The following is a 15,732-nucleotide window of genomic DNA, read 5'->3' on the forward strand; positions in this document are numbered from 1 at the left end:
TGCAGCCACTGTGTCCATCATATGCAGCCACTGTGCCCAGCATATGCAGCCACTGTGCCCACCAAATGCAGTCATTTTTGCCCATCATATGCAGCCACTGTGTCCATCAAATGCAGCCACTTGTGCCCATCATATGCAGCCATTTTTGCCCGTCAAATGCAGCCATTTGTGCCCAGTATATGCAGCCACTTGTGCCCATCATATGCAGCCACATGTGCCCAGTATATACAGCCACTTGTGCCCAGTATATGCAGCCACTTGTGCCCAGTATATGTAGCCACTTGTGCCCAGTATATGCAGCCACTTTTGCCCATCATATGTAGCCACTTGTGCCCAGTATATGCAGCCACTTGTGTCCAGTATATGCAGCCACTTGTGCCCATCAAATGCAGCCACTTGTGCCCATCAAATGCAGCCATTTGTGCCTGTCAAATGCAGCCACTTGTGCCCGTCAAATGCAGCCATTCTTTCCGTCAAATGAAGCCATTTGTGCCCATCAAATGCAGCCACTTGTGCCCATCAAATGCAGCCATTTGTGCCCATCAAATGCAGCCACTTGTGCCCTGTGTATGCAGCCACTTGTGCCCAGTATATGCAGCCACTTGTGCCCAGTTTATGCAGCCACTGTGCCCACCGACCCCCCCCCCCCACTCGCGGCTCTGGCAGCACCCCCAACCCCCCCGCACGCGGCTCTGACAGACCCCCCCGCACTTACCGCAGGCAGCAGATCCTCTCCAAGACAGTACACCAGAGCAGAGGCGACCTCCACTCCAGCCAGTGGTAGTTGGTGCTCAAAATTTATGCAGCCACTTGTGCCCAGTAAATGCAGCCACTTGTGCCCAGTTTATGCAGCCACTTGTGCCCAGTTTATGCAGCCACTCTGCCCACCGACCCCCCCACTCGTGGCCCTGGCAGCACCCCCAACCCCCCCGAACGCTACTCTGACAGACCCCCCATGCACGCGGCTCTAAAGGACACCCCCCCACACTTACCGCAGGCAGGCAGCAGCTCCTCTCCAAGACAGTACACCGGTGACCTCCGCTCCAATCAGTGGCAGCCGGTGCTCAAAATTTGTGGGGGGCACAAGCGAACTGAAAAATTCTGAAACAAAAACATAAATTGCAGCCACTTTGCCCATCATATGCAGCCACTCTGCCCATCATATGCATCCACTGTGCCCATCATATGCAGCCACTCTGCCCATTATATGCAGCCAACTGTGCCCATAATATGCAACCAACTGTGCCCATCATATGCAGCCAACTGTGCCCTTCATATGCAGCCAATTATGCCCATCATATGCAGCCAACTGTGCCCATAATATCCAGCCAACTGTGCCCATAATATCCAGCCAACTGTGCTCATAATATGCAGCCAACTGTGCTCATAATATGCAGCCAACTGTGCCCATAATATGCAGCCAACTGTACTTATAATATGCAGCCAACTGTGCTCATAATATGCAGCCAACTGTGCCCATAATATGCAGCCAACTGTACTTATAATATGCAGCCAACTGTGCTCATAATATGCAGCCAACTGTGCCCATAATATGCAGCCAACTGTACTTATAATATGCAGCCAACTGTGCTCATAATATGCAGCCAACTGTGTCCATAATATGCAGCCAACTGTGTCCATAATATGCAGCCTCTGTGCTCATCAAATGCAGCCTCTGTGCTCCATCAATTGCAGCCTTTGTGCCCAAAATATGCAGCCACTGTCCCCCCCTGCCCGCCCGCTGTCTGTGCCAAAATTACCCCATCATGGTGGTGGGTCAGGCAGCAGGTCAGGCAGCGAGCTGTGGGACGTGTAGCACGGCGATGGATGTAGGACTCCTCTGTGCATGTCTTCTTCCTGTTCTGCACAGTGACCAATGGGATCGCTTCTGCCTTCAGCCATTCAGCTGCCCGGTATTACATACAGGCCTCCTGATTGGCTGAGAGGCGGTTCTGTGTTAGCAAAGCAAATATTCATTTGCTTTTTCTAACACACCTGGCTGCACTGCGAGCACAATGGTTTGCACTCGCAGTGCACCTTTTTTGAAGCCTACTAGAGCCTATGGCTCTAATCAGGTGCTTCAAAACACCCCCTGCCTCTGGAATTCAGGTGCCAGGCATCCGAAAAGGGGCCGGACGCCTGAATAGGGGGTGGCTACAGCGGCCGTGGATAAATTGATGCTATGCATGAATCTATCCATAGTACACAGAGGGGTGGCTGGAGAGAGGGGGCAGTGCCCGAGCGTCCCTAATGGACGCAATACCACTGAATTCAAGCCATGTCAGGCCATTCCTATACTGACCACACACTTTTTTTTTTATAGGTTTATTACCACTTTACAGCTGTGCTCCGTTATAAGCAAATATTATCTAAATAATGTGAATTCTAACCTAAATTTTGGGTGTCTATTTATTGGATGAATGTCACAAGCATTCATCCAGGTTGCACAAATGTTCCCCATATCTTCTCTAATACTATGACTTCCTATTATTGTTAGCGCCTTCTACTGGCCATATTGTGGTATGTTTTTCCAAAAAAAAATGACATTTTGGCCACTAGATGGAGCTTAAGGTCAAAGGAAGTAACAGTATTAGAGAAAATATGTGAATTTGTGCAGTCTGGATAAAAGGTGATGGTATTTGTGCAATGAACCCTTGGTGTCTTTAGTGTATTTCTTTCAGATCTGTACAGTGTTAACCACTTGCTTACTGGGCACCTAAACCCCCCTCCTGCCCAGACCAATTTTCAGCTTTTAGCGCTGTCACTCTTTGAATGACAATTGTGCGGTCATACAACACTGTACCCAAATGAAATATTTATATTTTTTCCCACAAATAGAGCTTTCTTTTGATCGTATTTGATCACCTCTGGGTTTTTTATTTTTTGTTAAAAAAATCAGATTTAAAAAAAAAAAAATACAAAACCATTTTATATTTGGTAATAAAATTTGCAAACAGGTAATTTTTCTCCTTCATTGATGTACGCTAATGGGGCTGTACTGATGGGCACTGATGAGTTGACACTGGTGGGCACTGATAGGTGGTATTGGTGGGCACTGAGAGGTGGCACTGATGGGCGACACTGAAGGACATTGATATGTGGCAGTGAAGGGCACTAATAGGTGGCACTGATGGGCACTGATGGGTGGCAGTGATGGGCACTGATCGGCACTGGTAGGTGACACTGATAGGCAGCACTGCTAGGTGACACTGATGGGGCACTGATTGGCACCACTGGTGGGCATTGATAGGTGGCACTCTCAGGCATTGATAGGTGGCACTGATTGCTGGCACTGTTATGCACTGATTCATGGCACTGTGGGCACTGGCAGGTGGCACTGGTTGGCACAGATGAGGTAGCTTTGCCTCTTCCTCTTTGGGACTGATGTCCCTTGCACAGAAGCCGGTGATCGTTTTTTTTTTTTTCCTCCTCATGCTGTCAGCGTGCAGAGAAAAAAAAAGATTTTCTGTTTACATCACGTGGTAAGGGGCCTTGATTGACCCCTTACTCCAATTGGTGATCACCCGAGTCTCATTGACTTGGTGATTACAGCGTGCGCGGGGAGCATGCAAAGGGGAGGACGTCTATTGATGGCCTCCCGGCAAAGTAGATCCGCGCTGTAGCCATCATTCAGCTATAGCATGGATCTGAAGGAGTTAAAGATGAACTGCAGATAAGTAAATAGGTGATAAGCAAATCTTATTTAAATGCATTTGTGTGTGTTCTTAGTTGAATCTTGGTGTGCATTGTGTATTTCTTCCATATCTGTGCAGTAATCTATTGTGAGACATTTCCTCTGTAGTATAGACCGGTCACTGCTGCTCCCTCTTGTACAGGGTGAGCGGTCTTGTCTCCACCCCCTCCTACAACCTGTAGTGGGTGGAGCCTGATGGGCTCCTCCCACAGTTCTGCGCTCCGCACAGTATATTGATGATGTCACCTCCACTTTAGCAGCTAATATCTGGCTTTGCAAAGACATTTGGAGCAGATAAAGTGGATTTGTATCCCTTGTGGCCATTGAGGAAGATATATGAATGAAAGTGTTTGTGTCTGGAGTTGAGCTGTAAATGTTGGTGGACTATGGCAGCTTAGGTGTGATAAGAAAGTGAAGGAGGCGGGAGTGATTGGTGAGAAGAGGGAAGGGCTGTGTAGAGGAGAATAGAAGGGGTAGGAGGAGGTATAGTAAGGAATGTAAACACACAATGACAGCAGGCTGGGAGTGAGGGAAGTGTGAGCCTGGGAGCAGCCAGAGAGAGAGAAAGAGAGGGAGGGAGGGAGGAGAGACACACCACCATTCAGCACATTTCTCTGCCTGCACAGCCCGGACACTGCCGACATCATACCAGCTCCAGGTAAGATACACATGTCCTTGTCACACTCATGGGACTCTCACCTCTCATTACCATTCATTCCTACAACTCTCATCACTGCTGGCTGGGCATGAGGATGGTGTGTGCCCCCCGGGGGTAGATGGGCCGATCACTATATACAGCACCATATCATACACATCCTATCTACACTGTATATATATACTGTATATAGATCCTCACTATATGTCTCTCTCACTCTCTATACATAGCCTTCTATCCCTATCTATCTGTATTTATATATACAGTATATATAAATATATCTCTTACTCTCAATATATATATCTTTATCCATCTATCTCCCAATTTCCTTTTCTTTCTTTCTTTCTTTCTTTCTTTCTTTCTTTCTTTCTTTCTTTCTTTCTTTCTTTCTTTCTTTCTTTCTTTCTTTCTTTCTTTCTTTCTTTCTTTCTTTCTCTTTTGTTTTCTCTTCTATCTGTCAATCAATCTATCTATCTATCTATCTATCTATCTATCTATCTATCTATCTATCTATCTATCTATCTATCTATCTATCTATCTATCTATCTGTATTTATATATGCAGTATATATAAATATATCTCTTACTCTCACTATATATATCGTTATCCATCTAGCTCCCAATTTCTCTTTCTTTCTTTCTTTCTTTCTTTCTTTCTTTCTTTCTTTCTTTCTTTCTTTCTTTCTTTCTTTCTTTCTTTCTTTCTTTCTTTCTCTTTTGTTTTCTCTTCTATCTATCTATCTATCTATCTATCTATCTATCTATCTATCTATCTATCTATCTATCTATCTATCTATCTATCTATCTATCTATCTTTATATATACAGTATATATAAATATCTCTCTTACTCTCCTTCTCTCGCTATATATATCTTTATCCATCCATCTATCTCCCAATTTCTCTTTCTTTCTTTGTGTCTTTTGTTTTCTCATCTATCTATCTATCTGTCTATTTGTCTGTCTGTCTGTCTGTCTATCTATCTATGGAGGAGATTTACTAAAACTGCTGCACATAGAATCTGGTGCAGCAGTTCTTAGCAACCATTTAGCTTCTAGGTTTGAGCCCAGGTTCACACTGACATGCGGGAATGAAATCGTGCAAGTTCAGCTGAACTCACACGATTTCATTCCCGCATGTCAGTCCCGACTTCGGGGGCGATTTCAGAGACATCTGTGAGGGTTTCTGCACAGATGTCTATTGAAATCGCACCCCGAAGTCGCCAAAAGTAGTACAGAAATTACTTTTGGGAATCAGTGCGGCGCCGCAAACGCAGAATCGCACCGATTCAGATGGTGCCATTGCCGGCAATAGCCACCGATTTGGCATGCGTTTTGACATGCCAAATCGCATGTCAACTCTCTCTCTCTCTCTCTCTCTCTCCCATCCTCTTTCATTCTCTCTCCCTCTCTAATCCTCTCTAATCCTTCCCCCCCTCTCTCCCTCTACCTCCCCCCCCTCTCTCCCTCTCTAATCCTCTCTCTCCCCCTCTCCAATCCTCTCTCTTTCTCTCTAATCCACTCCAATCCCCTCTTTCTCTCCCCCCTCCCTAATCCCCCTCTCTCTAATCCTCTCTCTTTATCTCTAACCCTCTCCAATCCCCCCTCTCTCTCTCTCTCTAATCCTTTCTCCCTCTCTAATCCCCCCCCTCTCTCTCTCTAATCCTCTCTCTCTCTTTCCCCCTCTCGAATCCTCTCTCTCTCCCCCTCTAATCCCCCCTCTCTCTCCCCCTCTCTAATCCCCCTCTCTCTCCCTCTCTAATCCCCTCTTTCTCCCCCTCTCTCTCCCTCTCTCTCTCTCTCCCTCTCTTCCTCTCGAATCCTCTCTCTCTCTCCCTATCTAATCCCCCCTCTCTTTCGCTCTCCCCCTCTCTTTCGCTCTCCCCCTCTCCAATCCTCTCTCTTTCTCTCTAATCTCCTCTCCAATCCCCTCTCTCTCCCCCTCCATAATCCCCCTTTTCTCTCTCTAATCCTCTCTCTCTCTCTCTCTAATCCTCTCTCCCTATCTAATCCCCCCCCCCTCTCTCTCCCCCTCTCCAATCCTCTCTCTTTCTCTCTAATCTCCTCTCCAATCCCCGCTCTCTCTCTCCCCCTCCCTAATCCCCCCTCTCTCTCTCTAATCCTCTCTCTCCCTCTCCCTCTCTAATCCTCTCTCTCTCTCTCCCTCTCCCCCCCCTCTCTCTCTCTCTCTCTCTCTCTCTCTCTCTCTCTCTCTCCCTATCTAATCCCCCTCTCTCTCCCCCCTCTCTAATCCTTTCTCTTTCTCTTTAATCCTCTTCAATCCCCTCTCTCTCTCCCCATCTAATCCCCCCTCTCTTTCTCTCTCCCCCTCTCCAATCCCCTCTCTTTCTCTCTAATCTCCTCTCCAATCCCCTCTCTCTCTCTCCCCCTCCATAATCCCCCTTTTCTCTCTCTAATCCTCTCTCTCTCTTATTCTCTCTCTCTCTCTCTCTCTCTCTCTCTCTCTCTCCCCCTATCTAATCCCCCCTCTCTCTCTCCCCCTCTCCAATCCTCTCTCTTTCTATCTAATCTCCTCTCCAATCCCCCCTCTCTCTCTCCCCCTCCCTAATCCCCCCTCTCTCTCTCTCTAATCCTCTCTCCCTCTCTAATCCCCCCCTCTCTCTCTCTCTCTCTCTCTCTCTCCCTATCTAATCCCCCCTCTCTCTCTCCCCCTCTCTAATCCTCTCTCTTTATCTCTAATCCTCTCCAATCACCCCTCTCTCTCTCCCCTCCCTAATCCCACCCCCACTCTCTCTCTCTCTCTCTTATCCTTTCTTTCTCTATAATCCCCCCTCTCTCTCTATCTAATCCTCTCTCCCTCTCTAATCCTCTTTCTCCCTCTCGAATCCTCTCTCTCTCTCTCTCTCCCCCTCTAATCCCCCTCTTTCTCCCCCTCTCTAATCCCCCCTCTCTCTCCCACTCTTTTTCATTCTCTCTCTTTCTCCCCCCCACCCTCTCATCCTCTCTCCCCCATTCTCTTTCATTCATCCTCTCTCTCCCTCCCACCTTCTTTGATTCTATCTCTCTCCCACTCTTTCATTCTCTCTCCCTCTCATCCTCTTTCATTCTCTCTCCCTCTCTAATCCCCCCCCTCCCTCTCTCCCTCTCTAATACCCTCTCTCTCTCTCCCCCCCCCTCTCTCCCTCTCTTATCGTCTGTCTCTCTCCCCCTCTCTATTCCCCCCCTCTCTCCCTCTCAAATCCTCTCTCTCCCTATCTAATCCCCCCTCTCTTTCTCTCCCCCCTCTCTAATCCTCTCTCTTTCTCTCTAATCCTCTCCAATCCCCTCTCTCTCTCCCCTCCCTAATCCCCCTCTCTCTAATCCTCTCTCTCTCTCTCCCTCTCCCTATCTCCCTATCTAATCCCCCTCTCTCTCCCCCTCTCTAATCCTCTCTCTTTAACTATAATCCTCTCCAATCCCCTCTCTCTCCCCTCCCTAATCCCCCCTCTGTCTCTCTCTCTAATCCTCTCTCTCTCATCCCCCCTCTCTGTCTCTAATCCTCTCTCCCCCTCCCTCTCTAATCCTCTCTCTCTCTCTCTCTCTCTCCCTCTCGAATACTCTCTCTCTCTTTCTCCCTCTCTAATCCTCTCTCTCCCCCCTCTCTCCCTCTCTAATCCTCTCTCTCCCTCTCTAATCCCCTCTCTCTCCTCTCTCTCCTCTCTCTCCCTCTCTAACCCTCTCTCTCTCTCCCTCTCTAATCCTCTCTCTCTCCCTCTCTAATCCTCTCTCTCTCCCCCTCTCGAATCCCCCCCCTCTCTCTCTCTCCCTTTCAAATCCTCTCTCTCTCTTTCTCCCTCTCAAATCCTATCTCTCTCTTTCCTCTCTCCCTCTCTAATCCTCTCTCTCTCTCCCCCTGTCTCCCCCCTCTCTCCTCTCTCTCCCTCTCTAACCCCCCTCTCTCTCCCTCTCTAATCCTCTCTCTCCCCCTCTCTAATCCTCTCTCTCCCCCCCTAATCCACCCTCTCTCTCTCCCCTCTCTCTCCCCCCTCTCTAATCCCCCCTCTCCCCCTCTCTAATCCCCCCTCTCTCTCTCCCACTCTCTTTTATTCTCTCTCTTTCTCTCCCCCACCCTCTCATCCTCTCTCCCCCATTCTCTTTCATTCATTCTCTCTCTCCCTCACACCTTCTTTGATTCTCTCTCTCTCCCACTCTTTCATTATATCTCTCCCCCCCCCCCCCATCCCTCTCATCTTCCTCTCCCCCACCCTCTCATCCTCTCTCCCCCATTCTCTTTCATTCATTCTCTCTCTCTCTCTCTCTCTCTCTCTCTCTCTCTCTCTCTCTCTCTCTCTCTCTCTCTCTCTCTCTCTCTCTCTCCCACCTTTCATTCTATCCCCCTCTCTCTCTCCCCCACCCTCCCATCCTCTCTCCCCCATTCTCTTTCATTCATTCATCCTCTCTCTCTCTCCCTCTCTAATCCTCTCTCTTTCTCTCTCTCTCTCTCTCTCCCCCCCTCCCCCCTCTCTCTCCCTCTATAATCTCTCTCTAATCCTCTCTCTCCCCCTCTAATCCCCCTCTCTCTCTCCCTCTCTAATTCTCTCTCTCTCTTTGTCTCTCTCTCTCTCTCCCCCCCCTCTCTCCCACTCTCTTTCATTCTCTCTCTCTCTCCCCATTCTCTTTCATTCATTCATTCTCTCTCTGTCTCTCTCTCTCCCTCTCTAATTCTCTCTCTCTCTCTCTCTCCCCCTCTCTCCCACTCTCTTTCATTCTCTCTCTCTCTCTCTCTCCCCATTCTCTTTCATTCATTCATCCTCTCTCTGTCTCTCTCTCTCTCCCCCACCTTCTTTTATTCTCTCTCTCCCACTCTCTTTCATTCTCTCTCTTCTCTCCCCCACCCTCTCATCCTCTCTCCCCCATTCTCTTTCATTCATTCTCTCTCTCTTTCTTTCTCTCTCTCGCTCTCGCTCTCTCTCTCACTCTCTCTCTCTCTCTCTCTCTCTCTCTCTCTCTCTCTCTCTCCCACCTTCTTTGATTCTCTCTCTCCCACTCTTTCATTTTATCCCTCTCTCTCCCCCCACCCTCTCATCCTCTTTCCCCCATTCTCTTTCATTCATTCATCCCCTCTCTCCCACCTTCTTTAATTCTCTCTCTCTCCCACTCTCATTCATTCTATCTCTCCCCCCACCCTCTCATCCTCTCTCCCCCATTCTCTTTCATTCATTCACCCTCTCTCCCCCCCACCTTCTTTTGTTCTCTCTCTCCCACTCTCTTTCATTCTCTCTCTCTCTCCCCCCACCCTCTCATCCTCTCTCCCCCATTCTCTTTCATTCATTCATCCTCTTTCTCTCCCACCTTCTTTTATTCTCTCGCTCTCTCCCCCATTCTCTTTCATTTATTCTCTCTCTCTTTCTCTCTCTCCCACTCTCTTTCACCCCCTCCCTCTCTCTCTCTCTCTCTCGCTCTCTCACATCTTCTTTGATTCTCTTTCTCTCCCACTCGCTTTCATTCTATCTCTCTCTCCCCCACCCTCTCACCCTCTCTCCCCCATTCTATTTCATTCATTCATTCTCTCTTTCTCTCTCACCCACTCTCTTTGATCCTCACTCTCTCTCCCCACCTTCTTTGATTCTCTCTCTCTTCCACTCTCTTTCATTCTCTCTCTCTCTCCCCCACCCTCTCATCCTTTCTCCCCCATTCTCTCATTCATTCTCTCTCTCATACATCATTGAGAAAAGGCTTCATGTCAAGGTTCAAAGTTTAATATTTTTTAACTCTGATGCCGCGTACACACGATCGCACATTCCGACAACAAAATCCATGTTTTTTTTCAGACGGATGTTGGCTCAAACTTGTCTTGCATACACACGGTCACACAAATCTTGTCGGAAATTCTGAACGTCAAGAACGCGGTGACATACAACACGCCAATGCTGCTCTTCTGCTTGATTCCGAGCATGCGTGGAATTTTGTGCATCAGAATTGTGTACACACGATCGGAATTTCCGACAATAAAATCCAGATCTCAAATTTTGTTTGTCGGAAATTCCGACGGAAAATATCCGATGGAGCCTACACTCGGTCGGAATTTCCAACAATAAGCTCCTATCAAACATTTCCTGTCGGAAAATCCTACCGTGTGTACGCGGCATTAGAGTTTGGTCTTAACACTTTCTTTCTAAGTGCCAGTTTACTCTGAAGCCGCCCCGCACAGCGCGACCTCAGCGCGGCTTGCAAAATACCTTTTTTTTTTAACAGAAGGAATCAAAAGACTTCTTTAATAAAAGTCAATGCAAGCAGCTCTGAAGTCACCCCCAAGTAAAACAGGAACCTTTTTCTAAGTTGGAGCCACTGGAGTCACTCCCATTAGAACAGTTCAATTGCACTGCATGGAGCGCCACTTGTCAGGTGGCTAAGCTGCCTGACAGGTCGCCCCACTGTAAACCTGCATTTAAAGGCTTGGTGGAACAATATAGTTTGGTTTTCTTTCTTAAATATAATGCAGCTTACCAATTCTTAAATGTGGTGGCTGCATTTGTTTTCTTTTTTTTCTCTTTATTTTCAGCTGGTGATCCAGCCAGTAAGTCTTCATCTTCCTTTACCATACCAAGCTCTCCAGCAGAAATAGCAGATAGAGGGTTTGGGCAGGGGTGCTTACAATGATCAGCTTATATTTATTCATGGAAGACCTTTATCCCAAAAGGAAAAAACCTGTTGCTTAAACTGCTTATAAAGCGTCAACCGCTTACTTGTAACAACTTAATACCGCTTTACTTGAAATGTTGTAGATTTTCTATATGAATATGCAGCTAGAAAATATACCTAGATTCAATATAAAATGTGGTGGTAACTCATGAGTTTTGTTTTTCACTCATAAGTAAATACAAAATTAGCGTCGCCCTCTGAAGCTTAAATGTACTATTTCTGTTTAGATTAGGAAATAGGAAAAGGTCTTGCCTTTTTTTTTTTTTTTTTGTACAAAAATGGGCATCGTTCTTTTTTTTATGTTCAGTTCAATGAGTAACTCATTCAGCCAAGAGAGTGCCTTCTATGAAATCTAATTATTTCTAGACACCATCAAACATTGGCTGACTACAGCTTATGACAGTACAGGTTATCTCACAGCACGCTTGTGTGATAGATGGATCTCCAAGGTTTGCTATCCTCTGCTAAGGCAAGGTTGTTGGATGCATGTTTCTTGTCTGTTGCTGTTCTGTTGGGGAGGAGAATTGAGCCTATCCTCCGGTAATACACACGTTCTGTAATCCTGGCAGAAGCTCTTCACACTGAAAGTGAATCTTTGCACCTTTGCTATGTGTTGAAATACTTGTCAGCTGTAATGGTGCTAAAAATTAGATCTTTAGAATATTCTGCTTTAGCATCTGAATATCTGATTCTGGGAACTTTTGCAGCTTGCATTTGGAATATAAAAGGGCACATTGCATTATGAGGTTGATTTACTAAAGGCAAACAGGCTGTTCACTTTGCAAGGGAAGCTGCACTTTGACAAGGGAATTTTTTCCAGAGCTTAGTGAATGTGGTGAGATTTCGCTTTGCAATACCCAAACACGTGCAAGGAAAAAAAAACAAAAAAACATGTTTGCTTGCATATAATTAGAAGTTGGAAGTCAGCTGAGCTTTTCGTCATGCACTAAGATTTGGGGCAAATTCTTTTGCAAAGTGAGCAGTCTATTTGCCTTTATTAAATCCACACAAGTGTTTCTCAACAGGGCCCGTAATAAGGCAGTACAACCGGTCCTGTTGTACTGGGTCCAGGCCCCCTCAGCTAAATAGGGGGGCCCGTGGAAGCTTCATTGTACATTTCTGCCTATATGGATAATTAGATTTCACTAGACCACACCCCCGTTCCTACTTATTTACCAGGGCTTATATTACATTTCCCTGGGCCCCATCAGGTCAACAGAGGGGCCCAGGAGGTGGGAGCAGAGGAGGGACTTTTTTTTTTTCATTTTTGGGGTGTAGGCGGATAAAGTCAGTGCTGCTGTTCCACTGCACCCCGGGGGGGGGGGGGGGGGGTGCAGGCGGGGTTGGGGGGGCGCTGTCAGGGAGGCCATACGGGGGCCCCCTGATTTCAAACAGCAGCCCTGGTTCTCAACCACACAGAGAACAGGACCTCAGTAAATTCTTCCAAAACCTTCCATACCCCAACAGTAAAAAATTGTGTATGGGGTCTAAGGCCTCATGCACACTGGATGTTTTTGGATGTTTTTACAGCTGCTGTTTTAGGCTTCAGATGTTTTTTCTACAGTCAATAAACTCTTCTGTGGTTCCCTAGGCAAGAAAAATGCTGGTATTTTATGCTGGGCATATTTTTAAAGCGGAGGTCCGCCCAAAAAAAAAAGTTAAATTAAAAGACAGCAGCTACACAAACTGCAGCTGCTGACTTTTAACAATAGGACACTTACTTGTCCTGGAGTCCAGCGATATCGGCACCGAAGCTGATGTTTCCATCAGCTGTCGGGTGCTGCCGCCGCCATTGCGGGTAAGGGAACCTGGCAGTGTAGCCTTAAGGCTTCACGCCGTGAACCCTACTGCCCATGCGCGAGGCCCTGCTGGCCCGGCGACAGGGGTAGGAGGAGGGAGCCCAGCGGTGATGTCATGGGCCGCGGCGTGGACTCCCGGAAGTGGCGGGTATCCTGTCCCCCCCCCCCCCCCGAAAGGTGCCAATTGTGGCACCGGAGGAGACAAATGAGCAGAAGTTCCACTTTTGGGTGGAACTCTGCTTTAGGACTCACATGTCCAAGTGCAAGAGGCCTAAAGCATACAAAGCTGCTCATCCATATTAAAAAAGACCTTATCCTCTATGAAAAATTCAGTCATTTTAGATTAGGTTGCATTATTTTATTTTGGTAAAAATAATGAACATGTTGTGTGCCTAATGTACATTGATGCTTTTATGGTACCACATCTTGATACTTGCAGCTCCTCATACACACAGAGTTGATGAGTAGCTCAGTCCTAAACACAGCTAGCTTAATTGGGGCTCTTGAGCATGCATTAATACACATCAGTTGCTGTTTTACTGTGCTTGTGAAATATTTAGGGTATACTGGTTTATACTAGTTTATGCATCTTAAATATGTATTGAAGTTAGATAATCATAACAATCATTAGTAAAATTCCTAAACCAGTACCTAACATGGCGTAAAAGGTGCTGCTTGGGCTTGACTTGTTTTGCAAAGCGTGTGCATATTTCTTGATATCAGGTAAGTGTTGCTGTGATCAGTTACAGCGTGATTACCCTTCTACTGCTGCAAAGATCCAGCTAAGTTGTTAATCAGAAAGAGTGAACCTTCTGGGCATGCATTCAAATGTTCAATTAAGGCTCCTCGCAGATTTGCATCCTAACTCATGCACTGTAGCACAAGCTTAGTCTTCACTGCATTTACTCCTTAAGCCATAGCAGAATGTGTGTCTTGCCAAACGAAAAATAGAAATCTATTATATATATATATATATATATATATATATATATATATATATATATTGAAGAGAGTGCTGACAGGTGAGGTACAACAAGGCTTCTAGGTAGTATTTTCTTTTATCCTTAAGTAAGGGAAGAACAGCACGTGCTTAGATGTTAGAAATAGTGTCAGCAGTGCAGATTTGTTTTACGTAACATATCTTATTCTCCACGAACAAAATAGCACGATCACAAGGCTCACATTTTTGGAAAGTCCACATAGGTGGCAGCCTACAGTACAGAAATTTTCCGAAATGACAGGTTTACTCCTATTTCTGATCTCATTCTTTCAATCTAAAAATACTGGCCATGCATTCACAAGTGATGGGAACCATCTGAGTATAAGAAATGAGAAAAAAGACAAGCCTTTTTCAACCAGGGCGCCCAGGTATCCTGGGGTGTCTTCAGGTTTCTTTAGGGGATGCCTTGGCAAAATTCCTTAAAATTTACCAAAAATTGTATACAAGCCAGCAGGTGTCTCAAGCCTGCCATTTAGTTACACAAAGCCACAAGTTTTCAGGGTGCATCAAGACAACCTTCTAGTTGCCAGCATTCTAACAACAAATTATATCATTGGTTGATAAGGACAGCGTCGGGTGCATGCACAGCCCCTCCCCTACCTCTCTACACCAGCAGTGGGGTCACAATAGCTGAATTTAAAATGTGCTAACTCCTAAACATAAATGTGCAGAAAGTAAGTGAAAAGTCTCTTAAAAAAGTAGCAAAGTCCACAAGTGAAGTGAAATCTTAGTAATTCAGTCCCCAAAAAAATGGAAAATGGGCAACAAGTGTATGCAGAAGAGAAAATAATAACCACATCTGCTCTTCAGAAATAAAAATATCCAGACTGTGCAAACAGGTAAGGCCATATAGGCTTACCAGATCAATATGACCTTGTTACAGAGAGGTCAAAGCACACTCAAAACATCAGACATCCTGCAGGTCTTCCTCAATGTAGTAATCAACAGGTAAGAGGTGCTATAACCATCTCGGACACTTAAGAGGAACTCCTCAATCCCATCCAGGTGTTTAACATATCAAAGATAAAACAGAAAGCCTCTCATAGTGTAAACCAGTTAAAATCGTGCTTTATTAAATGGTAAAAACACTTTTTTGAAAAGTGCTTCAAAACAAACGCGGTAGTAAGAGCAAAATGGCCTCCCGATAGCTTCCGGTTGACGTCACAGCAGGCTCCGTCCCATTTAAGCGCAGTTTACACTTTTTTGTTTATTATTAGGATCACAATAGCTGAGTGAGAGAGAGAAACCGAGGGAAAAGAGAAACATTGGAGCACAGTGTGCAAACGTATGGGGTGCCTTCAGATTGTGCATAATTTTCAAGGATGTCTTTACTGAAAAAAAGGTTGAGAAACACTGCTCTAGATTAATGTGAATTAGCTTATTCCCATAGAAATAAGGGAAAACTCCTTCATCATGCATGCAACATGTACAATCATCAATCTAATGGTGGCCATACGCTCTTCATTCTTATTATCCAATTGATATGTGATTTGTTCAAAATGATTGAGTCTGGAATTGATTGAATAGCCATAAGTTCTCCTCCGAACAATTGAGATTTGGTTACAAACTGAATTGATCAGCAGAAATTATCAATTTGCACCAACTGGCAGCAATTAGATACTTTGTTCATGAGTGTGGTTGCATTTAGATGAATCGGAGTATGAGATTACATGGTGGAAACAGAGATGCGATTGATACTTATGAGCTTAACTTATAATCATATCTTCGATCTATTGATCGAAGTCCACGTCCCTGTGTGGCATATGGATGGATTGTTGACTATAGATCAATAATTGTCTGAGGTCTGCTGGTCATGAAGAACCCATACAGGTAACAGGGGTTACATACTATTTGGGCAGAATGTGCAGCTGAACTAGGGCCCTGTGGGACGTAGGGGCCCATGTATTATAGACATGGGTCAAGCAGCTGCTAAAATTCATTCAGAC

At 45.8% G+C, this 15,732-nt stretch overlaps 1 protein-coding gene across 2 annotated transcripts in view; it reads left to right on the plus strand.

Annotated features, from left to right (window-relative positions):
• Positions 1–3,932: 3,932 nt before the first annotated feature.
• The window catches only part of TMEM150C (transmembrane protein 150C), a 312,476-nt gene continuing 300,676 nt past the window's right edge, over positions 3,933–15,732 (plus strand). Inside the window, exon 1 of one of the 2 annotated variants that reach the window (XM_073597864.1) lies at positions 3,933–4,352. The gene's annotated coding sequence lies outside the window, so the exon portion shown is untranslated. The remainder of the gene's footprint in view (positions 4,353–15,732) is intronic. The other variant, XM_073597863.1, reaches the window with a different exon arrangement.

This window comes from Aquarana catesbeiana, linkage group LG01 (genome assembly GCF_042186555.1).
Source record: "Aquarana catesbeiana isolate 2022-GZ linkage group LG01, ASM4218655v1, whole genome shotgun sequence".
NCBI classification, from domain to species: Eukaryota; Metazoa; Chordata; class Amphibia; order Anura; family Ranidae; genus Aquarana; species Aquarana catesbeiana.